Raw genomic sequence first — 26,716 nt, forward strand, 5'->3', positions numbered from 1 at the left:
ATTTAGATTTATGAACATCTGGCTGAAGCATTTTATTCTGTAATAAAGCATACATCTCAGATACAAATCCTCTCTTTCCACCTTCAGTAAACTTTCAAATTTAGACTGCCTAAGTAACTGTAACGTATGCTCAAAATTATCCAACAATAAAGCTCTAACTTGATAATAAGTAAACAATGTATTCGAAGAAATTTCATAGTTCTCTTTCATTCTTTGGAATTAAATAAAATACCCAGCCTCATAACAATCCTCTACCAATATAATTCCTTTCTGTTCCCACAATTTCAAATGTTGATTATTAGTGTAAAAGGAAAAAGCGTATTTTGAAATAAAGAAGTTTTAGCCAAGATTTTACCTTCAGTACTTATCATTTCATAGGGACTCGTTAAAAGTGGGATCTTATAGAACGATCTCTTTATTAAATGTAGATTATAAAATTGTTGCCAAGGTTCTAGCTAATAGATTAGCTAAATATTTATCAGATTTGGTTAATGTAGACCAGGCGGGTTTTATTAAAAATCAGTATTCAGCAGACAATATTGTGAAGTTGATTTCTTTAATTAATATTTCTCGGGAGCAATTCGACCAACCTATGGTAATTGCCCTTGATGCAGAAAAGGCCTTTGACAGAGTGGAGTGGAGTTTTTTTGTTTAAAGTGTTGGAGAAGTTTAAATTTGGGCCTCTTTTTATTGGCTGGATTAAGGCTTTATCTAGAAACCCTATGGCTAGAGTTGTGACAAATGGACAGGTATCTTCTTTTGCGTTATCTAGATTGACTAGACAGGGCTGTCCTTTGTCACCAGCTCTATTTGCGTTGGTCATTGAACCTTAATTAACTTTGGCTCAGTTGATTAAACAAGATAGTAATATTAAGGGTATTACGGTGACAGCAGATGAGTATGAAATACATTTATTTGCAGATGATGTTTTGATATATTTAGCACAACCTATGCAATCTTTGGGGAGTCTGCATGTTAGACTGGAGCAATTTGGTGAATTATAGGGATAGAAGATTAATTGGGATAAGAGTGAAATTATGGCCTCTGGCTGATGTGGATTATTTGTCTTGTAGGCATATTGTGAGATTTAAGTGGTCTGATCGAATTAAGTATTTAGGAATTATAATAGATAGTATGAATTGAATTATTTACCTTTGTTGTCTAAAATTAAATATGATTTAAATTGGTGAAAAGATTAACCAATTACATTAATAGGACATGTTAATTATGTGAAAATGAATGTCTTTCCCCATATTCAATATCTTTTTCAGTCTATTCCTTGTAGGATTCCCCAAAATTTTAAAAAATATTTGAATGCTTTGGTGAGGACATTTTTGTGGAAAGGTAAAATGGCGAGGGTGTCATTGCAGAAATTGACTTGGAAATATGCTTTAGGAGGACTTCAACTTCCTCATTTTCAGAATTATTATGAATCAGCGCAGTGAAAATTTATTAATAGGATGTTTGAAGTGGATAAACCTTTGGTATGGGCTAATATTGAATTATCTCAGATTGATGAGAAGAGGATGGATCAGTTTATTTATAAATAGAATTCTCAGCTTTTACAGAGTTATAATTTACCAGTGTTGAAGCATTTAATGGAATTATGGACTAAGAAGAATGAAATTATAGGTACTGAAGGCAAAATCTCGCGGACTGTGGTCTTCTGATGAGAAAGTCAAAGATCCAGTTGCATTGGGGTGGTGGGGGGGGGGTGCTTTTTGACCAACACTGAGGAATAATGGTATTGAAGGCTGAGCTGCATTCGATGAAGAGCAGTCGTATGTATGAATTGCTGTTTTTGAGGTGATCCAGAGCTGAGTGGAGAGACAGTGATATTGCATCTGCTGTCGAGTGATTGTGATGGTAGGTGAATTGCAGCAGGTCCAGATCTTTGCTCAGGAACTTGTTAATTCTGGCCATACCAGGCTCTCAAAGCATTTATCACAGTCAAAGTTAGTGTTACTGGTGGCAATTGTTGAGGCAGCTCACACTACTCTTCTTGGGTACCGTGATGATTGATGCATTTTGAAGCAGATGGGATCCTCTGACTGTAGCAATGAGAGGTTGAAAATGTCCATGAACACTCCAGCTAGTTGGTTGGCGCAGATTATCAGCCCCCTGCCAGACACGCCATCAAGACCTAACACATTCCGAGGGTTCACTCTCTTGAATGATGCTCTGATGTCTCCCTCAGAGACAGATATCACAGGGTCCTCAGCCTTTTCAGGGATCCCAGTAGGACATGTCTGTCCGTGTTTAGCTAATAGCCTCTGTAGAGTTAGATAAGTAGAATAGTAGTCAGTGGTTTTTTTTTTATTCCTCCCATCCCCACTCCTTTATTTAAAGGAAACATTGGTTGCAATATCATCTATTATTCTATAAGATTTGTCAATATTCAATTTTATTCTCATGTACTGTACCTGTGTAACATTTATATGATGAAACAAATAAAAATATGGAAAGGGAGATTTAGATTGGCAAAGAAGAAAGGAGTAATCCAAGGTTTAAAAAAAATTAATTGGAGAAGTGCTAATTTCAATTGAATGAGAATGGTCTTGTCCAAGAAAATTGAAACCAGAATTTAACAGTCAAAACTGTGTCATAAGAGAAAAAGGTGGTTCAGATAAACATATTAAGACATATTCTGTCAGGGAGGAAAGGAAGAACAAATTTAGATCACCTTGGATGTTACCAAATACAGAGAAGAAGATAAATCAAGTACAGATTATGGATGACAAAGATTATGTTGTAAATATCAGAGAGAACTGGGTTGATTACAAAAGAACCACAGGGGAAATGCAAATTAAAATAAAGAGTGCATGAAAAAAGGTTAGCTGTCAACATAACCGAGAATTCAAAATTGTTCTGTAGACAAAAAAAAATAGCTGGAGGGTAGTACATAGAGCACAGGGGTACATTAAGAGAAAAATGGGTACTTGTGCATGGATGCTGAAGGCAATGTTAAAGTACTGAATGAGAAATTTGCACTTATTTTCACTAGGGAAGAGGATGCATTGACATTAATAGTGGATGGATTAAGGAGGATGATTTGTAATATATGGCATGAAGGTATTAGAAAGGTTTGCTAAACTTTTAATAGCCCAAGACCAACAATCATGTGGTTCATGTAATTACCACTCAAGTGGTCTTTAAAGCCATTCAAATATACCAAATCTCAACTATCTTCCTGTAGCAGCCTACAATGGTTCATATTACAGTCTTCTTCAGCAGTTTGAGGACCTGGTGGCAAATGCTGGCCTACATCACATGAGTTTTCATTCACCTCATCTTTCCAGTCCATCACAGGACCTTTCTGCCAGATCAGGCAAACTTGTGGCAACCAAATGACAAATCATACATTTGCAAAGGTCAGCATCTCCTTCAACCGGTTTATCTCTTTTATCTCCATGAATTTCTTGGGTATTATAAGCCCGAGCAGTAGGGGTTAGCTTTGAAGCCAGAAACTATTCATACAAATTGACTTATCAATGGGATTGATATGCAATGATGTTGCTTGACTGAAACATCACAACAGATATTTGGACATTAACATTCTTATACATCTTAGACTGCAGTTTAGCTGCACCATTAATGAAACAAATGCAATGAATTACTGCCAATCTCTAGAGCCACTTATCTCTATTCCTTTGCTTATCTGATTCAACTGGAAAGGATATAGATTTTATAACTTGAAAAGATTTAGATCCGATGGATCATATATCTGCAGATCATATAGATATAGAGTTCATAGCTCTCTTTAATACACCTTCAAGAATTCCTTTGCTCCAGCATCCCAGAGCAAAGGAAGTCAAAAACATCATCTTCAGTTTCCATTAGGATGAAAGCATGGGCACAGGTGTCTGGCGCCTCATTGCCACACTATTGGAACCACTTGTTTCTGCTTATCCTCTTCTATTACTTAACAGCACAGGCCCATTAATGCTTCAAGGGGGTATAGGGAGATTAGGTTCAAAATATTTTCTTTCCTCTGGGGATGAGAGAGATATAGTGAGTGAATGCTGAGTCAAACAACACTTTAGTTATACAGAGTCCTGTCCAAGTAATATTCATTTAGAAACAAAACCAATCTCAAAACTATCAAAGAATCAGATGTCAGCTGTCTTTAAGTGTTCCACTTTAAATGTTTGAGCATGCATGTCTAAAGGATAGAAAATATGTGTGACTGGATATTTGCATGAGGGCAGGTGAATGAGCAGCAGTAATGCATTCAGCATTCAAACATACCAGTGTTTCTGTGTGGGACCATCTTACATTGTTTAAAGAGTTTTGTTCTTAAATATAGTGGCATAACGTCACTATTAACCAATGTAATCTTAACAACAAATAAGAAATTCTGTGCCTCTAACATTAGTTCACCTTTTGCTTCTCGAAGGTAAACCATGGATCATGAGACACAATTAGCTGAGCCACATAATTACCAAATTTACATTTTCATTCTGCCCACAGCTAAAGAAAAATAGAAAGAAGTTTCACCTTGAAAGCTATGGATTATTTTTATTGATGCCCTTAGGTACAAGCTCCAGTTATTCTTATTTGCCTTTGCGACCGATGTAAGAAAATGTTTCAAATTATAAAATCAAGTAAGCAACATTGTTATTTGCAGACAAACTTACCACTGTTCTCTAGGACAATCCACTTTTATCTACAGGATTAATCATTGTGTGCAAGATTCAGGGAAAACTACCATCAAAAAGTGTGATGACATTTGGCTTAATTTGCACAAACCGATTCTTATTAATTACTTTCTTTCCTGCACTATTGTTACCCTTCATGACTGGAATATCTCTTTGGCTTGGCTTCGCGGACGAAGATTTATGGAGGGGGTAAATGATATCATTGCAATTTTTGGGGAACTACTCTCTTGAGCAATGAATCCACAAGTGGAAATATTTATTTTCTTTAAAAATCTGTATTCTTGTTTTCAAAATCTTATCTGGGCTTGATTGTCTGTAATCCATTCCAGCAATATACCTCTCTAAGATATCCATACCCAACCTACTCTCTCTTTACCATTCCCATAGAAAAGCACAGAAATAGGCCCTTTGGCTCATCTAGTCCATACTGAATCATTTATTACTCTTAGAACCATAACCTGCGACCAGACTCAATGACTGGGATTAAGAATGATTGGGAACTTCATTATAATTTTTTACATCAGTTATGTATTACACACCAGAAATTGAATAGATGTGGAGAAGATATTGGATAGATGTGGAGAAGATATTGGAAACTCTATTCATTACACATGATCTTGTTTAAAAATTAAACCTTTTAGGATCTCCATTAGTACGTTTTTATGACAGGTTATGGGTGTGTTTTTCCGTTAAATCCTGAATTATTGTTGATGGGAAATTTAGAGAATGTAACTCCTAAATTATCTCTATCAGATTTGCAATTGAAATTTGTTAAATTAGCTTTGGTAATAGCAAGGAAATGTATTGCTGTTACTTGGAAATCAGATGTTTCATTAATATTAGGAAGATGGCATACAGAGATTCAAAGTTGTATTCCATTAGAAAATATTACATATAATCTGAAGGGTAAATATTATGTATTTTTACAGATTTGGACCCTGTATGCTCCAACAATGTGATTAAAATTATAAATACTTCCTTTGAGTCCTCCAGTCCGGTGAAGTCTTCCCTTAAAAATTAGTAACTTTTTTTTAGAAAAATGTTTTTTTTTAATCTTTGAGCATCTTCTGAAGAAATCCAATTCACTATATAACTATGTTATTAGATATGTATATATATTATATATATATATTAGTAGGGATCAGAGTGGGAGGTAGGGATTAGTTGGGGTTCATATGGGTTTTTTCATTATTTTGTTTTTTTTCCTTTTTTTCTATATTAATTAATATATATTTCTAAGTTTTGTAACAATGTGATTTATGATTTTATTAATTTGATTGGAATATGATTTAAACATATCATTTTCCATCCAAGATTGGTTTTCCACTCTTAACTTGATTAAAGAATCCTAATGTTGTGCACAACATTGTTTGTTACAATTTAAGGTGGTACATAGGAAACACATGTCTAAAATCAAATTATCTTGTTTTTACGCAGATGATGATCCACTACGGAATAAGTGCAAAATCTTTGAAACCTCTGATTCATGTGTTTTGGGAATGCCCTAATTTAGAAAAAAAATTTGACAGATATTTTTCAGACTTTATCAAAGATTCTAAAAATAAAATTAGAGCCACACCCTCTCTGTGCTTTGTTTGTTTTTTTTTCTCGAGAAGACTTCAACTCAAGATAGAATTTTAGCTTTACCTCATTGATAGCTAGACAAACAATTTTAATGAAATAGAAAGATGACATTCCACCTACTCATACACAGTGGTTACATGATGTAATTTCCGATTTAAGTTTGGAGAAAATTAGATACAGCAATAAACATATAAAGTTTGAATTTAACAAGACACAGGGCCCATTCATAGAATACTATCATGATCGGAATATTTAAGAAGTCTGGATGCTCCGGAGACTCTCTGTCAGATGTCTGAAGGTTGCTATTAGATCCATAGGCCTCACAATTTTACGTTAACCTTGCTTAGAGGGAGAGGTTAGATTAGTCAGAGGACTTTTGTTTTTTTTTTATCTTTTCTAGATTAATTGGCTAAATATGGGTTTAAATATGGTTGACACGAATCATATCATTAATTATGATAGAATTTACCATTTATTTATATAAAGGGATGTTTAATTTTGTCTCATCTATTTTATATCCAGAACTATATTGGAATATATTATGAGAAAGGGATAAACTGTTAATTACCATATTTATAGAATTTGATGTCTTAAAGAAACAGGTCAAATAAACAATTATGGATAGGTTTTTGATAAACAATATTTATTTAATTTGTGATATGTATATGATATGATCAGTTGTTTGTTATATTAGAGGGCTTTGTATTTAGGAATTTATATGTTAAACTCATTAAAAACAAAATTAAAAAGAAATGAGATCTGCACCTGGACCATGGCCCTCTATACCTCTCCCATCCATGTACCTACCAACTTTCTGTTAAATGTCAAAATCAAATCCACCACTTCCACTGGCAGTTTTGATCCACACCTTCACCACCCTCTGATTGTTGGAGAGGTTCTCCCAAAATGTTCTCTTTAAGCATTTTGACTTTAACCCATGTTCTCTGGTTCTTGTCTCACCCAGCCTCAGTGGAAAAACTCTATTTGCATTTAAACTATAAGCCTCATAATTTTGTATACCTCTATCAAATCTTCCCTCATTCTCCAATGCTCCAGGGAATAAAGTCCTAACCTGTTTAACCTTTCAGTACGAGTCAGCTTTTCATTGCTACTTCCAAATTTTTTCTGCATTCTTTCAACTTTATTTACATCTTTTCTGAAGGTAGGCGACCAAAGCTGCACCACAAAAGCTCCAAATTTGGCCTCACCAATGTCTTTTATTGTTCCATTAATGGTGGCTCCCTGATCTCATCTTCATCTCTCATGGAGGACCTTAACCATAATTTAAAAATCTGCTCCAGCACCTCGACTAGAATACAGTTCCAACTTTCATCTGCGGACTGATGATTCCTTAAGTTCCATAAACTCATCACCATCCAATGCAGGACTGGCCCATCAGTCAATGTAGATCTTAGTTTGGAAACCAAACATTTGTCTTGGGGTTTTTAAATAGGTGGTTATGAATGATGACAAATGAAATTGGACCAAACAAAAACACACAAAGAAAAGGCAAAGTCCACATAAAAATGACAGCTGCTGTACCTCAGGAGATGAAGTAACTCAGGTAATGGGAATATAAGCATTTAGGAAGACAATTAGCAATAAACTCAAAGATGCATTTAGGCATTCATTACTGACATTTTCAGCTGAAAACATCAATCCTCGGATCCCATTCATAAAATACTCTTGATGACCCAAGCATTTTATCACTTGTCCTAATATCACTGTAGTAGCCCTGTCAAAATGTTCATTGCCATCATTACTGAAGCACCTTATAATTCACAAGATGCAAAACAATGAACGATTATTGATGCTGTTAATATGTATATATAAATTTAATTAATTAATTAATATTTCAATAGCTTGAATTTTTTTTAAAATTATTTTCACGACCATTTATAAAATGTTAACCACAAACTTACTGTCACGATGTGTTGAAAGAATCAAGACATCTGGTATTCTTGGTGCTATGCCCTCTCTTCTTTCACCATAACTAATATCTTGGCCCAATTTTAGCACTAATTCTTACAGCCTTGTGAGATATGTCGAAGCACTCCATTCCTGTTCTGTCGAATGTCATCAGTTCCTCGCTTCTCTTCACATGCCATCAATTCTTCCCCACTTGCAGGATCAGAATTAATCTGTGAGACAATGGATTCATCTACTGAGACTTTATTTAGGCTGTGAGCTTCTTCAGATATACAAACATATGCAAATAAATACATTACATATATTGAACAATGTCAATGCTGCTCTTTAGAATGTGCATAATAAAGCTAATTAATGTGCAGTTTGCTTAGGAGTGGATTTGTATGCAGCTACACCAGAAGCTGTTAAAGTAGACCTCACATGCTCTGATACAAGCATGAATACAGCTGCAAAGTGTAAAAGCTCTATTACAGCAAGAAATACAGCCACAAGCTGCTATCTAACTACAAAGGAGACTACCATGTAGCTTATAAAATCACAGTTTATAGTTTCTAATCTCTAGTTTCTGGAACCTTTGAACAGACTGCTTCATACAAGTAGATATTCTTAAACTCCTTAAATTCTCTCGGATTTTGTCAATTAGTGTCACACCACTCCACCGAATAAGGAGCTTCTCATCAGCTCCCAAGCTGATAACAGAAAAAAAGGAATGCTGCCTGAAAATGCAGCCCTTTTCCCTGCCAGCCACCACCTTAAAACTTCCAGTTACCATTTTAAAGCTTAGTTACCATTTTAAACTTACATTTTATTATATTCTAAAATCTATCCTATCAAAGCTGGGAAGAAGTTGAAGGTTTGCTCATCCAGTGAACTGTGACGAACATAACCAGATACATCTGCAAGAAATGATTCCTCAAGTGGATATTGACAAATATGCATGGCCCCTTTCATTTAGAACATTAAAAGGAACAAAGTTATTAAATTAATGCACACTCTTTGAAAACTCAAAATCAAGCAGTTGAAAGGGGAAAAGTCAAAGATAGCTGATGAACCTTTATAATCTGTCTATTCTGGTTAACTCTTATGTTGTGATTGACACTTCTTTGTAAACCCATAATAAAAATGCTGGAGAAACTCCGCAGTCTTGCAGCACCAACCTGTTATATCTGGACCATATAACCGATGATTCAGGTCTGAGCCTTTTCTCAAGATATTTTTTTTCACCCATACAAACATGGAAAGGGCAGATATAATTCAGGAAGTTTTGGGAGTGTACGTTGTGTGCTGGTGCCATCTAGTGGCCAAGCATCACAATGCCAAAAACGACCTTGATGAAGAGGATATGCAGGATAAACCATGGAAGAGTTCAGAATCAATCATGAATGTTTTCCAGTCAATAGATGAAAGCATGCGCCCTGCAAAATGACAAATTAGAGAGATTTTTGCTCTTATTTAGGGGTAACTATTGGCACGCACAACTGGATGGCAAGTTTGGTTACAATTCAATCTATCAATTTGCTGGCGACACCACTATTACAGGCCTAATAACAGCTAGCAATGAGTCAGAATATTAGATGGAGATCAAGAATCTGGTTTTGTGGTACCAGAAAAAATATCTTGCTCTCAGTGTCAGCAAGACTAGGAGTTTATTGTGCATTTCAGAAAGGGGAGGGGGAGCAGGCAAGAGACCACAGACCAGTCTTTATTGATGGGTTGGGAGTAGAGAATGTTAGTACCTTCAAATTCCTGTGTGTTCAAATATTGGAGGAGCTCTGCTGGAGTCAGCACATTGAGACAACCATGAAGAAGGTACACTAATCCTCAACCTTTTAAGAAGTCTGAGGAGATCTGGCATGTTGTTGAATACCTTGAATTTCTGAAGCATGGTGTGGAAATTTCTTAAGTATACTGACATGTTTGGAAACTTGATTTCTCAGAAATGCAGAGAGAAGAAGTGGCAAACCTAGCCCAGTTTATCTCGGACACTGACCTCCTGTCAACTAAAATACATTTACATGAGACACTTCCTTAAGAAGGCAGTCAACATCAGAAAGAATTCTCATCACTCTTCTCACTGTTACTTTCAGGTAGAAGGTGCAGAAGCCTGAAGTCCAGCACCCCTAGATTGTTGAAACTCCCTGCACTACCCTAACCATAAACTACTGTGTGACTACACTATTGGAACAATTTATTTTTGTTGCACCAACTACAAATGTGGATACTTATTTATCCATCCTATTATATTTAATATTTTTTTTTCAGTCTTGTCATATTATGTTAAATTGAATATTCCTTTGCAGTTGCCAGTTGGTATATCTTCTGCATCTATGTATGTTTGGCTACATCTATTAAGAATTTTGCTTCTTCTACAAATACAGTGCCCCCCCACCCCATTATGTTAAGGACAAATATACTTTTCTTCCTAATTTAACCCTGTTCTCCACAATTTTAAATATATAATTTAAAAAATCACGCAATTAAAGTGCACATTCCAGATTTTATTCTAGGTTAATTGTATACATTTTGGCGTGACCATGTAGAAATTACAGTACCTTTTATACATGGTCACCTCATTTCAGGGGACCATTATGTTTGGGACATTTGGCTTCACAGGTGTTTGTGATGTGAGAGAGCTAGGCTTTGCTTCTAAGCTTTTTATCACCTTTGGAGTCTGTAGTTGCCATTTTTCAACACGAGGACCAAAGTTGTGCTAATGAAAGTCAAAGGTGTCATTATGAAGCGGAAAAACAAGAATAAATCAGTAAGAGGCATCACCCAAACCTTAGGATGACCAAAATCAACAGTTTGGAACATCATTAAGAAGAAAGAGCGTACTGGTGAGCTCAGGAATCTAAAGGTACTGGTATTCCAAGGAAGATCTCCACTGCTGATGACAGAAGAATTCTCATCATATTGAAGAAAAATCCTCAAACAGATCAGAAACACTCTTCAGGATGCAGATGTGGCTATGTCAACATCCACTGTCTGCAGAAGACTTCATGAACAGAAACACCCGAGTACTCACAAGCACCTGTGAAGCCAAATATTATGATACCCTGAAATGAGGGGACTATGTACAAAGAGTGGTGTAGTTCTACATGGTCAAACCAAAATGTATACAAATAATCTTGAATAAAATCTGGAATGAGCACTTTAATTACAAGTTTAAAGCACAGGGGAAAATAAAGGAAAAAGTTTATATTCCCAAACATTATAGAGGATACCGTATGTACTTATGCAATGATAATAAACTCTTCCCATCATCATCAAGAAAAATAAAGCATTCTGCAGAGGAGGTCCACTGAACCAAGGAAATATTTGGATCTAGGTTTGGAGACAGAAAGAGGTAAAGTGAGCAAGTGCCCACTGACTTCCACCGCTGTCTCCCAAGCAGGACTATGACATCCAGCACATTCAGCGGGTGAGAGCATCTGTGGAAAGAGCTGACATTTCAGGTCCAAAACCCTTCATTAAAACTGGATAGGTGAAAAAGCAAGCGGACTAATATTACAGAGAGTGCCAGAAGAGATCAAAGAGGATATCTGTGAGAGGGTGCAGGTCAAAGTTAATCATTATGTTAAAAGACTGTCAGATGGAAAGAGAAACAAGCAAGTTATAAATCTATTGCCAGAGAACCCTAACAATATACAAAAAAAAAATTGTCTTGAAGTACATAAACAAGAACAAATCATGCAAACTGAATTACATAGCCCCCAATATGGGATACAGGAATTATGGTGTGACTAATTCACAGTCAAGGCAGCCCATATTCAACAAAGTGGATGCACAAATTATAATCCAGCCACTCCAATCTAGACATTACAGTTTGGCAATCTAATTCCCAATAAGTCAGTAAATCCATAAATTACAATCCTGATTCGTAACCCTAAATATTTTGAGACAATTTTATTGATGTGGACATTCAATCTATTTTAATCTTTTTTCATATAATTTAATTTTTTTTTGTTTTATTTGGATTCTGAATTCCATTAATATTTAAATCAATTATATCTTGTTCACAAAACCATTTAGTATTAATTGTTTACATCAGTTTATCATTTTTAACAAATACCAATTAGAGTCGTCATGAGGGGGAACAAGGGCTTGAGAGTATAGTTTAAGATTAGCTAAAGTTTGTGGATGCTGGTGAATGACTAAGAGAAGGGTGCATAATTGAAAAGGGATCTGATAAAATGACTGATAACAATTTCTGAAACAAAGACGTGATGAAAGGCTTCTTATCTTTTTGAGGGATAGTACCTGCAATGGCAGGTAGAAAATTTTGAAACTCAGGACAAGAGTTGAACAGAACACCAAAACTTCAAATAGTTTAGTTCAGCCTAGATTATTCAATGATTGTCTGTGTGTTGAAAAGGTAAGTATGTCTTTTTGATATATTTTGTCCAATTTTAATAACTTTCCCACATTTTAATGTTTTTAAATACATTTGGCATTTTCATTTACTTAAATGCTTATTTTTATTTATCTGTTCTAAAGAAGAAAAGCAAAAATAAAGTTTATGGTATTAAACAAAGTTTGGAAATGTGGAGTAAAAAAACGACGAAAGAACAGTTGAACTGTTGTTTTGTCATTTGGAGGCCTATACAGGTACACAATCCTTTATCTGGAACCCTTGGAGGACAGTGTGTTCCAAGTTTCAGATTTTTACTGATTTCAGAACAAAATCCAGCTGCCTCAGATTTAAGCCCACCTGAACTCTGCTGCCGTATCCATCCCCTTCGAGTTATGCTGACGTCTCTCTCTGCCTGAGTCGCACTGACGTCCCTCTCTCCTCCCCCCGACCAACCAAGTCGCATTGCCGTCTCTACCCCCCGCCCACCCATGTCGCGCTGCCGTCTCTCCTCCCCACCCACGTCGCACTGCCGTCTCTCCTCCCCACCCACCTGAGTCACACTGCCGTCCCTCTCTCTTCCCCTGCCCACCCGAGTCACGCTACCATCTCTACCCCCCCGCCCACCAAAATCATGCTGCTCTCTCTACAACCCCAGCCCACCTGAGTCACACTGCCGTCTCTCTTTCCTCCCCCCCCCCCCCCCCACCCGAGTCACGCTGCTATCTCTCTCCCTCCGCTGTACCAGCACCAGGGAAAAAAATGCCGGTATTTAGAGCTTTCTGGATTTTAGATGTCCGGATAAAGGATTGTGTACCTGTACTGCGGACAGTGTGAGGAAAGTTACCTTTTAAGCATACACCCATGACCCAGAAGTTAAAAAAGAAAGAAAATCTGTAGACACCATGGTTGAAGTAAAAACACAAATCTGGAGAAACTCAGCAGGTCAAGCCATGTCCTTTCTATAGCAAAGGTAAAAATACATAACTGTTGTTACAGGTTTGAGCCCTTTGTTGTGTAAAGGACACGACTTGATCAATAACCTGGACTTCAGTTTACAGGGCATCAAATTAAAATATGCAGATGACAAAACTTTAGGCAGCATTTCCACAGGAACAGATTTTGGGACAATTTAGGCAGATCGGTAAAATGACCATTAGAATATTTAACATAGAAAGGTTAGACCCAGTATAGTAGAATGGAAACAGAAAATAGGTCACTGGAAAAAGCAGTGCAGCCAGAGATGGCAAGTCAAGGCTCTTAGAGAAAAAGGTGAGGGTGCTTAATCTTTATTAAAAGTACAAAGTACAAAGGTAAGTTATGACAGAGTTTAATTAAGTACTGTTCCCACAGGTGGCATGAACAATGTTTGGGAGAAGCAAGTACAGTCACAAATATAATGTGGAAGATGTCACACTGATTAATATAAAAAAGGACCAGCTTTCAAACTGTTTTCAAATGTAAACTCCTACAATCAGTAATCAGAGTTGAAATTAGAAAATCAGAAACAGAATTTATTGTCATGAACAAGTCATGAAATTCATTGTCAATCAGCTACATAAACAAATAGCGCCAACTGTGAAGAGAGAAAATCACTAATTCACAGCAGAACGTGACTCATAGGGCTACATTAATTAGAGTCATGGGGAGATAAAATAATGAAAAAAATAATCTCTGCCTATCAAGTCCATGACATTAATCATAATTTATTCTCTCCAGATCTTCAACTCCTCCCAGATACCAACACACATTTACAGACTGAGGGCAATTTGTAGGCCAATTCAATGACCTATCTGAACATCTCAAGGATGTGGGAGGAAATCAGAACACCCCATCACAAGGAGAACGTACTAACTCCAGACAGCAGCCAAAGTCAGGACTGAGCCTGGGCCCCTAGTGCTGCATGTCATTAGGTGTGCCCCTGTACATCAAACTGGGCATCAGACATTTTGAGCGAAGATATTTTGCACCTTTGTGTTGAAATTCAGGGAAAGTTCCAGACTTGCTATTTTTAGCACATAAAACATGAACACAGGCAAACACTGTACACGCAGTTAATTAATAATTGGGTTACCTTTGTACTTAGAGAATCAGACTTCAGAATACTTTGATAAAAGAAGTAGATTTTTATTATCTCAGTATTTTGTTTCTCAGAAAAGTTTTAAATAATGATTTGAACCAATTTGTCCCAATAAAGATCTTTGAATATTCAGATTTGGTCTTGTCAGTGGTGCCACCACTTCAATATGTACTTCGATAAAACATTTATCCACTATGTTAAAAAAAACTTGAAAGATTTCGACCTGAAAAATTGACAGTTCCCTTTCCATCCACTAATTCTGCTGTATCCTTTGAGTTACTCCATTAGATTGCTTTTTTGTCTTAAATTCCAGCATCTTCTGGCTCCCATTTAATGATGTAACTATTGAAACTTTATTTAATCACTTACTGTTATCATTGAGCTTTACAGTGTTAAAAACTCAATGTTTCTTCAGTTCAGAGGTTCTACTAAGATTCCCCCCAACAGGGCTCCCTTACATGTCTCTTTATGCCGAATAAAGACTTGCTACTTCTGTAGATGTTGTCTCCATGTGGCTTATTCAAAGTCACAACAGGCTCCATAATTTAGAAAAGTAAGCAAGAACTTAGCAAAAGTGCATGCAGATTTGATACACACGAGAACTTGGCTAAAAGCAGAGGGCGGGGTTGTTCTCCTTAGAAAAGAGATCTGGCATAATTGCATAGATTTTGATAAAGTAAGCAAGCAGAAATGGTTTTGCTTATGAATGCAGACAAGCAGCAGCACAAAGACAGCATCCAAGGTCAGGACTGAATGTGGCTCTCTGACACTGTGGGGCAGCCACTCTACTATCTGTGCTGTCAAAGTGCAACATACACCCATTTTCCCCCTTTCTTTTCATCTTAAAAAAAAGTTTCCCTTTAATTTTTTTAATCCACCAAACATATAAACTTTTTCCCCCTCTCCACAAATGCTGCCAGACCAATAGTTCTCAACTTTACTTCAGATTTGGAACATACAGAGTATTTTGCATTTGTCGTTTCACCTCTGTGTCTGATTGCATCCAGACTGCTAGCTTAAGGAAGGCAACCTACTTGAAATGAGAGTGGAACAGAAGGGCAAATATCTTCACGCTGAATTCTGACAGAGACACCGGTTCATAATTCAGATCCAAGAAAGTACTGAAAATCCGCACCCAGCCAGCAAATCTGTGGAGAACAAATCCTTTTGCATTTTGGAATGATAATCTTTCACTTCAAAAATTATCAAAACCATTCTTTCTCTTTCTGTAGATAATGACTGACCAGGTGAATATTCCCTTTTTTTTGTTCAAGTAAAAATATTTAAAAAAACTTGACTTTAGACAGATATTGGAATCAAAAAATTAAAATTAAAAATACAGCAAATACTTAGTTGGTCAGGTGCATCTGTGGGAGGAGAAGCAAAGCGAAGACAGAAGACACTGCCGGAGGATCCCTGTTAGCTCCATTTTTCTTTCCACAGATGCTGAGTATTTCCAGCATTTTCTGCTTTTATTTTTAAACATGCTGGGGGGAAAACTTACCACTGTACAACAGTTGTAAAGTTGTAAACAGCTGTATATCTGCGTTGCTTTCATTTGATTCAGGACCTGTCCTCACCCTTGATTGATTTTGCTTGGCAATTTGAGGCTCTCTGGAGTAGCCTTTATTCCCGCCCAATTTTTAACCATTTGCCAGAAATAAATGCCAAAAATAAATTGGTGAAAAGTGCCAAAATTACAACTTACTGCTCTATTTGTTCCTATTCATTCCTCCAGCAGAGATGAATTCTATAATTTCTGACAGTAAGACACATTTTGGCAAGTGCAACAGTCTAATCAAGTCACTAAATGCCTCACAGCTTCAGTCAAAATTGCTTCTTGATGTTAGGGATCAGCCGAGTGAAGTTACTACCTGCCATCAATGCACATTACTGCCAAGATCCCCACTGGCTTTGATCACATGGTCTCCTATTTTATCACTTTATGCTATTAATGTTTATGCATTAATCTAGTTGGTCAAGCAATTTAAAAAAAAACTGTGCTTGTTTGAGTGGCTGTAACTAGGGAAGAGCATCTACACAAATTCACGATGAAGGACTCAGGCCTGAAATGTTTGCCTTTTACTTCCTGTGGAAGTTGCATTACCTGCTGAGTTTCTCCAGCATTTTTGTGTATTGCATGAAAGCCTCCTAATTACTTACTCATATTCTATATTTTCTTAAAACTTAAATAAAATAAAACTACTTACTCATATCTTTTGAAGATGGTGATATGGAAAATTCAATGGGAGTCTTTCTAAATCTTTGGGGCTTCACTCCTCTTTATCGCTGCAATCTTTTCCCACTCGACACCGCCATTGACACCATCCAGTTACCAAAGCTCTACCTTCTTTAAGAAAACAAACCTCTGAACAAAAGTTTAGTCTTTGTTTCCTTGACAATTTTGTCCAAACTTTTTTCTTAATTTTTCTGGAAAAAAGTTGCTCGACATTGTCATATATTCCAAATTAGAATAGGCAACAAATCCACTTTCCTATATCTTGAAAAAAAATAGACCATTTTCTCCCCATTGTTGCCCTTCCATTAAATAGATGCATGACTGACATTTTTTCCTCAGTGCCACTTTCCTGCCCTAATCTCATATCCCTCAATTCCCCAAGATCTACAACTCTATTCATCTCGGTCTTGAATATTCTCGATGACCAAGCCTTCACGGTCTTTTAGGTGGAGAAATTTCTTTTCATCTTAATCCTGGATATGGACAACATATCCCATTATTCCTTATCTATTCTGTAGTCAAGTGGTTCTCAACCTTTTTCTTTTCACTCATATACCACTTTAAGTAATCCTGAGGCCATCAGTGCTTTATGATTGCTTAAGGTGGTATGTGGGTGTGAAGGGAAGGTTGAGAATCACTGCTCTAGACCCAATTGTTACTGAAATATTTTGCTTGAAAAGAAATTGTCATTGGCCCATTTCCTTTGGAGTTATGAAACCATGCACAGAACAAATCAATTAGGTACAATGAAAAAAGTGGTTTTCAAACTTTTTCCTTCCACTCACATACCACCATAAGCAATCCCTTACTAATCACAGAGCACTTATGGCATAGAAAATACTTAAAGTGGCATGTGAGTGGAAAAAAAAAGGTTGAGAACCACTGTTGTTGTCTGGTGTTCATTGTGGTTCATTGGGAGTTGGTGATCCTTCTGACCACTAGAGGCCATTGAGAAGGAAGGTCCCTCCTCGGGTTAGATGAACAAAATGGATGTAACCCACAAGGTCATGAGTTAGTAATAAAATACAAGTAATGCAAAAGAACCCAAGATTCTTTAACACAATAGAAGAAACATCACATGGTACCAAGTGTGGGTATCAGTCAGAGACACTGTGAATTGGACTGGGAATGTTGACCACGAGTGGCAATTGTTCAAACAATTCATGCTGTATCTCTTACAGCATTGGACTCGATAGCAAACTGGATGCATGGAAGATTGCACTGCCTCTTACTGTGGTGGGACCTCAAGCATTAGAGGTTTTCATCACGTTTTGGTGAGGCAGATGATCAGGGCAAGTTTGACAAGTTATTGAGATGTTTGGTGGACACTTTATTTTCATACGCGTTTTGCTCAAGTGCACAGCTGCAGGCAGAGAACATTGATACCTTTTTTAATGGCCTTGAAATTGAAAGCAATAACATGCAATTTTGGATTACTGTAAGATGCAATGATCTGTGATCAAATTATGTTTGGAACTGTTGACAAGAAAGTGAGAGAGGTTGCTATGAGAGACAGAGCTTACCTTAGCTGGAGCTATGAGGATATGCCATTCCCGTGAATTAGCTCTACAGCACGCAAAAAAGTTTGGTGAGTGTGCAAGTGCTGGTGAAAATGAAGGCACAGCCATTACCGCAGTTTCTAGACGCACACATTATCAGAGAATGAGACAGAGAGACATCCAATTGTAAATGATGTGGCACATATCACGCACCAAAATAATGCCCAGCCTATGGAAAAGTCTGTAACAAGTGCAAAGGACAGAATCACTATGCAAAACAATGTTTTTCCAAAGGGAAACAAAACAGAAGTGAAAATGTGTACACTAGAGAAGAAACTGCCTTCAGTAATACATTCTTCATGTGCATGGTAGGGCAGGAAGGTTTCAAACCAACAGGCACTGAACAGTCAAGCGTGAACAGAGTTGAGCAGGATAGGTGGACTGTATCATTGCATGCTAATGGAGTAGATATTTCTTTCAAACTGGACATATGGGAAAAGGCCAATTTGATCTGTGAGTGCAACACCAGGGCAATGAAGATAAAGTTACACATCCATCCAAATTCTGTTCAGCTCAAGGCCCACAATGGACGGCACATTGATATGAAAGGTGCATGTAGACTGAAGAAGAAAGTTAAAGGTAAAGAGCACCACTCATGTTTGCAGTAGTCCCAGATGAACATGAGTCACTGCTTGGTGACAAAGCATGTGAAAACTTAGGACTGGTCAAGTCGTATTAACAGCCCCAATGCACAGAACACCATCGAGGAAATAATGGATCAATTTCCAGACATTTTCAAGGGGTTTGGAGTTCTACCATTCACCTATAAGATACAGTTAAAGGAGAATGTAAAGCCAGCAGTGCTTGCCACAAGGTGGGTTCCAGTGCCACTAAAAGACAAGCTCAAGCATGAACTCGACCAAATGACTCACTAGGGTTCATAAATAAAGTGGAGGAGCCTACAGAATGTCAGCACGGTTGGCTTAGTGGATAGCACTCCTTTACAGCGCCAGCAATCGGGACCGGGGTCCAAATCCTGCACTGTTTATAAGGAAGTTTGTATGTTCTCCCTGTGACTGCGTGGATTTTCCCAGGAGGCTCTGGTTTCCTCCCACCATTCAAAACATTCTGGGGATGTAGGTTAATTTGGTGTAAGTTGGGCAGCACTGACTCGTGGACCAAAATGGCCAGTATATATAAATTTAAATTTTAAAAATGGGTGAATTCAATGGTGTGTGTCAAAAAGAAGAATGGTAACCCATGCTTGTGCATGGACCCAAAAGACTTGAATGCCAATATAAAGAGAGAATATTATCAGATTTCAACCAGGTATGAAATTACAAGTAAGATGGCTGGTGCAAAGTTTTTCACCAATTGGATGCATCTCAGGGCTTCTGGCAATTAAAACTGCATGAAGATAGCACAAAATATTGTATATTCAATACACTATTGGTCCAGTACTTAGGTTTAAGGATGCCTTTTGGAACTTCCTCAGCTCATGAAGTGTTCTACAAGACAATAGAGCACATCACAAAACACATGGATGACATGATCCTTTGGGGATCCACAAATGAGCAACACGAGAGGCTCAGCAAAGGGCTACAACGAACCTAGAAGTATGGATTAAAGTTAAACAGAGCAAAATGCAAGTTTGGTGTGAAGAAAATCACCTTTCTGGAAAATAAGTTGTCAGAGGCAGGTGTGGAGACAAACAAGAGCAATCTCAAAGCAATTCTTGAGGTGCACAGACTAAAAGGGCATATTGAGATGCTTGGAATGACCAATTTCATTATTAAATTCACACTAAACCTGTCTTCCAAAACAACGCCTGCAAGCTCACACCAAGACACAAGAGCAACTCGTCCGTGAACTACTCTTTGCAGATAATTCTGCTTTAGTTGCCCATTCTGAGCCAGCTCTTCAGCGCTTGACGTCCTGTTTTGCGGGAACTGCCAAAATGTTTGGCCTGGAAGTCAGCCTGAAGAAAACTGAGTCCTCCATCAGCCAGCTCCCCACCATGACTACCAGCCCCCTCACATCTCAATCGGGCACACAAAACTCAAAACGGTCAACCAGTTTACCTATCTCGGCTGCACCATTTCATCGGATGCAAGGATCGACAACGAGATAGACAACAGACTCGCCAAGGCAAATAGTGCCTTTGGAAGACTACACAAAAGAGTCTGGAAAAACAACCAACTGAAAAACCTCACAAAGATTAGCGTATACAGAGCTGTCGTCATACCCACACTCCTGTTCGGCTCTGAAACATGGATCCTCTACCGGCATCACCTACGGCTCCTAGAACGCTTCCACCAGCGCTTTCTCCGCTCCATCCTCAACATCCATTGGAGTGCTTTCATCCCTAACGTCGAAGTACTCGAGATGGCAGAGGTCGACAGCATCGAGTCCACGCTGCTGAAGATCCAACTGCGCTGGGTAGGTCACATCTCCAGAATGGAGGCCATCGCCTTCCCAAGATCGTGTTATATGGTGAGCTCTCCACTGGCCACCGAGACAGGTGCACCAAAGAAGAGGTACAAGGACTGCCTAAAGAAATCTCTTGGTGCCTGCCACATTGACCACCGCCAGTGGGCTGATTTCACCTCCAACCATGCATCTTGGCGCTTCACAGTTCGGCGGGCTGCAACCTCCTTTGAAGAAGACCGCAGAGCCCACCTCACTGACAAAAGACAAAGGAGGAAAAACCCAACCCCCAAACCCAACCAACCAATTTTCCCTTGCAACTGCTGCAACCGTGTCTGCCTGTCCCGCATCAGACTTGTCAGCAACAAACGAGCCTGCAGCTGACGTGGACATTACCCCTCCATAAATCTTCGTCCGCGAAGCCAAGCCAAAGAGAAGACAGGACAAATGTGAATTCAAGTGGACAGACACCATGAGGAAGAATGAGGATGACTGAAGACCATTCCAACTACAGAACAGGTGGTGTTGGCATTCGTTGACCCATCCAGAAGGATGAAATTATCTATGGATGCTTCAAAAGATGGAATAGGTGCCATACTACTTCAGGCTGTGGGAGAAGATTGGAGGCCAGTTGCATACAAGGACAATGATCACATCTGAATGTCAATATGTACAGATCGAGAAAGAGTGCCTAGGTCTGGTCATGGACTCGAAAAATTCTTCAGCTATGAGTATGATCTACCAACATTCATGGTGGAGACAGATCACATTATTAATCGCCATTATCAAGAAAAACCTCAGTGAGTCTACAACCCCTCATGCCCTGCTGCTGATCATAAGTGCTGCCATCTTGGACACATACCCCCGCGGTCATAGAACTTTTAAATAAAACTACCTTCGGCTCTTTTAGCAGGTTATTTAAAGACAATGCGAAGCTGACCGCAATCGGACTGGGTGATTGGACCCCTCGGGAGTGCCGTTGGTGCTCCCTGCAGGTCAACACTAATGGCAGTGCTGCCTTTAAAGCAGCATCGCCATTTTCTTTATTTTATTTTGTCTGCTACAACAATGACTGCATTGGTACCACCTCCTGCAACTGTGTCAAACTTGAAAATTTTATAAAATTCCCCTGAAATCCACCCTGGCCTTAAATTTACCTGGACTGTTACTGACACCTCATCCCCCATTCCATTATCTGTCTGCCTCCATCTCAGGGGACAAACCATCCACTGATATCTATAGCTGCTTTTCAGGTGCATTCTCTGCCAAGAATGCGCCTGCAGAAGCGGATTCAGACCTGTGGAATGGTTGTTCAGGTGGCAGCACTGAAAGTGCAGCGCTGGCCACCTGAAAAGGACAGCTGAATGGGAGGAGCCTCAGAGCACACTCCGGCCCCTGACCCTTTGGCCTGTTAGGGTTGGGGTGGCCGGCGCGGGCTGTCAGAGCTGGGGCAGCTGGCGCGAGCTGTCCCCAATCTAATCCCACTGCCCCATTCTCTCCCCATAGCCCTGTGTTGGTCCCCACACTGATCCCACTTCCCCACTCTCTCCCCATAGCCCTGTGTCGGCCCCCACACTGATCCTCCTGCCTCATGCTCTCCCCACAGCCCTGTATCAGTCCTCACACTGTTCCCACTGGCCCACGCTCTCCCCACTGCCCCGTGTCAGTCCCCATGCTGATCCCACTGCTCTGCCTGCGCCGGCCCACCCCAGTGCTGACAACCCACGCCAGCCGCCTCAGTGCTGACAGCCCCCGCCGGCCGCCCAGTGTGGGAACTGATACAGGGCTGTGGGGAGAGAGCGGAGAAGTGGGATCAGTGTGGGGACTGACACGGGGCTATGGGAAGAGCACGGGACAGTGGAATCAGTGTGGGGACAGCACGTGCCAGCCACCCCAGCACTGACAGTCCATCGTGGCTGCCCCACAGTGTGGGGACTGATACAGGGTTGTGGGAAGAGCATGGGGCAGTGGGATCAGTGTGGGGACCGACACAGGGCTGTGGGGAGAGAGTGGGGAAGTGGGATCAGTCAGACCGCGCCGGCCACCCCAGCCCTGATGTCCTGTGCTGGGGTCAGGGGCAGCAAGGAGGGGGATTGTCAGACACTCGCCAGCTGATTGTTATCTCCTTAGCAGCCACTTTCAGCCGGCGATTATCCCTCCCGGAGGAGGGTGACCAAGTGCGATTCGCAGGCGCCTCCTACACTTTCAGGAGGTCTCCCGACAGTGGCATAGAGGTTAAATATGCAGCTTTACATTGGGGTATTTTGACCACCTCAAAGTGCCTTATGACAAACCCACTGACTCTCATAGCTCTCTGGATTATATGTCTTCCCATGCTATTCCTTTCTCAGAATTCTCCACTGCATTTGTTCTGCAGATTAGCTCTTCTGCGCCAGGACATCCAAAATGTAAACTTCCCTTTTGCTGTCATTGATAAACTCCACACCTGTATCTTCTTCACTTTTCAGACTTCTGCCCTCAACATCCTTAACTCCCAGATAGAATAAGGACAGAACAACCTTAACAGCCTCCACATCCCACTTATTAACCTCTGGCACTTTTGCCAACTTCAGCATGATCTCACTACCAGCCACATCTTACCCACTCCACTCTATCCCCTTTCCACGAAGACTCCCTAGTTTGCTCTTCCCATTATAACTGTGGAAAGTGCAAAATGCTACACCTGCTCTCTTGCCTTTGTCCAAGGCCAAAAACAGAACTTCTAGGTGAAGCAGAGCTTTACATACACCTCATTAACTTAACCTACTGCATTCACTGTACCTGCTTTTGCATCCTTTTATGCTGATGAGACCAGAGATTTGGTGTCCCCCTTGGCTGAACCTCTATGCTCCATCTGTGGGTTTGAACTTGACGTTCCTGCTAACTCTCCCACCTATTCCGGGAGTAACGTGTCTGCTCTTAACCTCATCTGTTATCTGGCGTGGGAGGAGTGGGTGTGCAGGTGTGGGCTTGAGGAAAAGCACATCATTTTCCTCCTGGACAGCCTTAAACCTAATGGCATGAACGTTAGCTTTATAACTTTAGGTAACCGTCATCCTCATCTGAATTCACTGCTTCAGTTTATTTACCAATTCTTGTACTTTTATTCCCCTCTAACTTCCCCTCACCCCCTCTCTTCCCCAAGGTAGAGGGAGGTTTCTCCCTCTACTTGTCTCTCCACATCCCACGCTTTCTGTTCTAGGCTTTTTCACTGCTGGACTTCTTCCCCAGCTTTATATGTAATTTTATCTTTTTTTAATCTTAGTCTTGATAGATGATTAGACCAGAAACCTTGACTGATCATTTCAATTCATGAATGCTGTCTCAGCTACAATTCTTCCAGCAACTCTTTGCCTGTGTAAGACTCCAAAATCTGCAGCTTTTTCCCCATAGAAATAATATATGGCTAGGTTTAATTTTTTTTTTAAATTTAGACAACAGGCCCTTTTAGCCCACGAGCCTATGCCAACCCCACCCCCCCCCCCCAAGCCCGCCTGGTATGTTTTGAATGGTGGGAGGAAAATGGATGGCATGGACAATGGGCTGAAGGGCCTGTTTCCATTCTGTATGGCTGTAGATGTCACTGTGAATCCAAAGACTGACGATGAAGCTACAATGTTTTGAATTTTGAATTGATGTATACACCAGTGAAAGTTATTGTGTTGGCTGACGCGCCATCCAAGGCAACGACACAGAGTGAAGCACTCAATAAGAGTTCCACGAAGACAGTTGTGAATCTCCACGTGATTCTGATCACTGAATCTCTGACATGAAATCCAAGCAGATTGTAGCTGAAACAGAAAAAGGACACTTCTACATATCATCAAGAATCTGAATGAAGGATAGCCTAGAGATGAATGTCAGCCATACTACGTCATCAAAGCTGAGTTGAGTGTTGTCAATGGGCTTCTACTCAGAGCAGAATTATTATTCCTCAATCACTGTGACAAGAGATGCTGAAAAGGCTGCAGGAGGGGCACCAGGGAATGGAAAAATGCAAGAGGAGGGTCAGAACTGCTGTTTATTGGCCAGGGATAAATGCTGAATGTTCTCAAGCTGTGAAACTTTTCTGAAACATCACACAAAGCAGCCAAAGGAACCCATGACCATAACTGACTTACCGGTGAAGCCATGGCAGAAAGTTGGGACTGATCTGTTCCACATGGAAGGAAATAATTACCTGCTGGTTATTGACTATCTATCGAAGCAGCCTGAGATGGTGCTGCGTCACAACATATCTACTGCCTATGTGATCATATACAGGAAGTCGATTTTTGCAAGACATTGAATTACTCAAATTATCTAGTGACAATGCACCATGCTATAGTTGTAGAGAATTCCAGAACTTTGCAGAAGAGTATGATTTTTGACATGCGACTTCAAGTCCTTTGCATCCCCAGTCAAACAGTGAAGCAGAGAAAGGAGCTCATGTAGTTAAACAGCTGCTCAAGAAAGCACAAGACAGTGGCTCAGATCCTTACCTAGCTCTGATGAGTTACCGAGCTTCTCTATAAACATGGCCTTTCACTTGCTGAGCTCCTGATGGGATGTAGACTACACATCACACTTCCCAACTCTGCAGACCCAAACAAGAAGAGAGATGTCAAACAGAAACAAAAACGTCTGCAAAGGAGATAAAAACCAAACCATGATAAGTCAGCAAGAGGCTTAGGCCCATTGGCACAACACGACACATTGAGACTCGGTGATTCCAACATCTGGGACAAGGTGGTCACTGTACTGGAGGAAGTAAATCCAAGGACTTACACTGTCAGAACAGAGGAGGGTCAAATACTGAGGAGGAATAGAGTCTGCAGAAAATGCATGTGATGCTGCAAGAACAGACAAAGGCAGAAGATCCAGCCTGCACAGCATCAGAGGAAACACCACCAGGGCTTGACAGTGGTGAACCAGTGCATCTGTATTCAGAACATCCGTATGCATTATTGAAGCATCTGACAGGTTGAATCTCGAAAAGAAAAAGAACTGCACACTTAAAAAGTCTGTGCTGTTTGTGTTTATGTTTGTTTTTAACCTTTAATTGAAATTAATACTAATTTACCATGTAATGTAGCAAGATTCAACATCTTAAGGAAAGGGGATGTGGAGATTGGGAGTTGATGATCCTCCTGACCACTAGAGGGCATCAGAGACAGAGGGTCCCACCTCGGGTTAGATGCACAAAATGGATGTGTCCCACGAGGCTGTGAGTTGATAATAAAATATGTAATAAAAAGAACCCAAGTTTCTTATCCAAATAGAAGAAACATCACATTCATGTGCTTTCCTTTGGTGGTGTAAGTTCATTTGGCTTCATGACAAAGATGGCTAGCACTCATTTATGAAGCTAATATAGACTGTTGTCATTCAAGGCAATAACTATTTGGAGTTAAACAAGTCTGTATAGACTGTGCTTGTAGTTTACACAAAAATGCTGGAGAAACTCAGCAAATCACATCATATTCTTTGTCTAGCAAAGATAACAATAACCATTTCAGGCTGGATCCCTTCAACAAGGGATGAGAAAAAAAGCAGACAGGTGCCTGAATAAAATGATTGGGGGGATGGGGGGTTGGGCACACAGGGAGATGGTTACAGGCAGATATGGGTGGGAAAGAACAAGAGAAAAATGGTGATAAATGATAGGGTACGGGATAGTTCTCTGAATGGGAAAGGAGACATTGGGATAAGGAAGAGAGAGAAAGGAGAGTGATTTATTGGAAATGAGGTAGATGTTAATGCCATCCAGTTGGAGAATGCCTATACTGAATATTAGGTGCTGCTCCTCCATTTTATGGGTGGTTTTGGTTTAACAGTACCTGAGAACATGGATAGACATGTCAGCATGGGAGCAGGGTGCAGAATTGAAATAGTTTGCCACAGTGAGATCCCTGTCATTGATGTGGACAGAGCTAAGGTACTCAACTAAATGATATCCCAGTCTGCGTC

General features: G+C 39.7%; 1 long non-coding RNA gene across 2 annotated transcripts; it reads right to left on the minus strand.

The window, feature by feature from the left end:
- Positions 1-25,338, minus strand: LOC138735640 (uncharacterized). 2 transcript variants are annotated; one of them, XR_011339850.1, is made up of 4 exons: positions 25,249-25,338; positions 16,813-16,952; positions 8,165-8,383; positions 1-2,273 (listed from the first exon to the last, which is right to left on the minus strand). It is a non-coding gene; the product is annotated as an uncharacterized lncRNA (long non-coding RNA). The 2 variants fall into 2 exon arrangements; XR_011339835.1 differs by lacking the exon at positions 25,249-25,338 and having other exon boundaries at positions 16,813-17,544.
- Between the last annotated feature and the right edge of the window lie 1,378 nt (positions 25,339-26,716).

The sequence above is a fragment of the Narcine bancroftii genome, chromosome 1, assembly GCF_036971445.1.
Source record: "Narcine bancroftii isolate sNarBan1 chromosome 1, sNarBan1.hap1, whole genome shotgun sequence".
NCBI classification, from domain to species: domain Eukaryota; kingdom Metazoa; phylum Chordata; class Chondrichthyes; order Torpediniformes; family Narcinidae; genus Narcine; species Narcine bancroftii.